Source organism: Plasmopara halstedii (genome assembly GCF_900000015.1).
Source record: "Plasmopara halstedii genome assembly, contig: Scaffold_437, whole genome shotgun sequence".
In the NCBI taxonomy this organism is placed as follows: domain Eukaryota; phylum Oomycota; class Peronosporomycetes; order Peronosporales; family Peronosporaceae; genus Plasmopara; species Plasmopara halstedii.
In genome coordinates this window covers 192131-194452 of record NW_020187357.1, presented here as the reverse complement: position 1 = coordinate 194452, position 2322 = coordinate 192131, and positions in this window count along the sequence as shown.

The window sequence follows — 2322 nt, the reverse complement described above, 5'->3', positions numbered from 1 at the left end:
CGACGCCGACTAAAACACTCGTTATTCTACGTAGAGCACTTCAAGCCCTATTATTGCGGCGACGTGATTTCCAACCTTGATGGAACGCAGGGTCATAAGAATATGGCTTCAGAGTTACCACATCCACACGTGGTCAAAATTTGATCCCTCGCCTCAGTAATATCCACAAAATAACGGGGATAATCGTGAGCCTTCAAAATCAAATGCACGGTTGCGAGAGTTGGAACGTCGACAAGATACAGATGGCTACTGATCGCGTCGATTATTACTATTGGAAGCATATCCACTCGTACCAGAGCAAATTTTCGTGGCAGGGGGCGCCGCATTATCAGTGGCAGCAGGAGGGACAACTTGCAGGGCTTGCCTCAAAGTTTGAATTCAATATCAGGTTGAATCCCCAGGCAAGTTTCATGACGCATGCGAGATAGCGAACTTCACATACGATCCGTCGAATATCCTTCACGCATTGTCGCGCCCTCGACACCCGGCAAAACACCTCGATCACCTGCCGGTTCGCCAGCGAATGGGATTTCTCCACCCTCGCCAATCGCAATTCCACAACAGAAGAAGTCTGTAGGGCAGTCACAAACGAAGAAGATGGGAACTCCCTCTTTGAGCACTCCCTATTTCTCATTCGGCAGTGAAATCGATACTACCACGTTGAGAACGTGGTGGCGAAGAGAAATGTCCGCGAGCCCTACGTAAAAGGGCTGGGTTGTCCAGCGAACGAGAGTTTGTAGGATTCTTGTAGTCGTATCCTTCGCGGCTATCCCAAATTCTTTATGCGTTTGAAACGGTTGCAAGAGGAAATTCGCGTAGAAGAACTGCCCATCTATTTATCCCTCTTAAGCTTGAGTAATGACCACACGTACTTCGCTAGTCGGAGTGATCTCTATCTTGCGCTAAAAAAATAAGCAAACCGATAGCTTAATGGTATCTGTTTTAAGTGCAGCAGTATTAATATTTCGCAAACGGTGGATATCCACCGATTCGGTTGCACGAAATAATGCCCAAACTTGAATGTCGATTGTCTAGACGGAATCCAGAACGGATTGATGGGTCTACGGTACATACATGAGGTTTCTCGTGGTTCTCCGTCAGCACTAGCAATCGGACCAAATGCGCGAAAACACGCGGTTCAAGCATCATCACTCGAGCTTCCTTTCGACTGAAGAATTCGTCAAACGCTAAGGTGACATCATTACGACGGTCGCGAAACCCGTGACGACGATCATCTTACAGTAACGCAAATAAACTGGACGACTGAACTCGTCAAGGGATTCTTCATAGCAATCACTATTTGCCTAAAATGGTCGTTTGATACCAGGTCTTGGCTCAGCGTGCAAAAGCGCAGTTCGACGTGAAAGTCAAGCATTATCCAAGTCCGATAGTGGCGATGGCGCCATTACACCTCAGATTTTAAAGCGGCTTTTATCCGCGCTTGTGCTCGGCGCAAGTCGTCTTAGATGCGCTCCAATTCGTGATGTATAAATAATCGAGTCCCAGAGTTAGAAGAGAATATGGGTAAACCAACTTTTGAGTGGGTGATTGTGTACCCACTACACATGCTGTGTGAAGCATTCTTGTGTAGTTGACATTAAAACAATAGACCCTGTATAACTATATATTCCTCAATTCTGATATATCCTTAGGCACTTATCAGTTTAGGAAGATTCAAGGCTTATTGGCCATAATCAATGTCACTTCTCTTTTGCCCCTCGTTCAAGTAATTCAACGGCTCGCTAGAAAAGAACAACACGCGATGTTTATTGATTTGAGTTTTTTTAGTGTGTACACACGGACGGGCGAATTCCGATACAACATCTTTCAAATCGGAGAACAGAAATATGCATGTCGGCATTCCGCAAAATTTAATAAATCACCAGTTACGATACTGTCCTCTTTGTTTTTACTTGGCTGAGGTAAAAAACCTTTGCACACATATATTTTTTTTCTCCCGCGCACCACCAGACACTTCTGATTCGATGTCAGTGTTGCGCATATAATGCAATTTTTACGATTTTATGAAAAGTAGTGGGGTTTATGCGGAAGGCATTGGTGCGATTACGTAGACCATCCGTGAGGATGGTATTTTATATTGGTCCTGGAAGTGGGTCAGCTAACCTCTCGACTTTGAGAGCTCTAAGCCTTTCGGCATAGTCTACTTATTCCCTATTTGTGGCCTGTAAATTCAACCGCACTCGGTAAGCCTTATTCGGCAGTACGAGTTCTCGCGACGTCTGTCCCGTGAGTAGTATCCAATACAGAAATGCCTTTATGATGGGAATTCACACCATTGTGCACCTGTTTCACGCGTGCCCA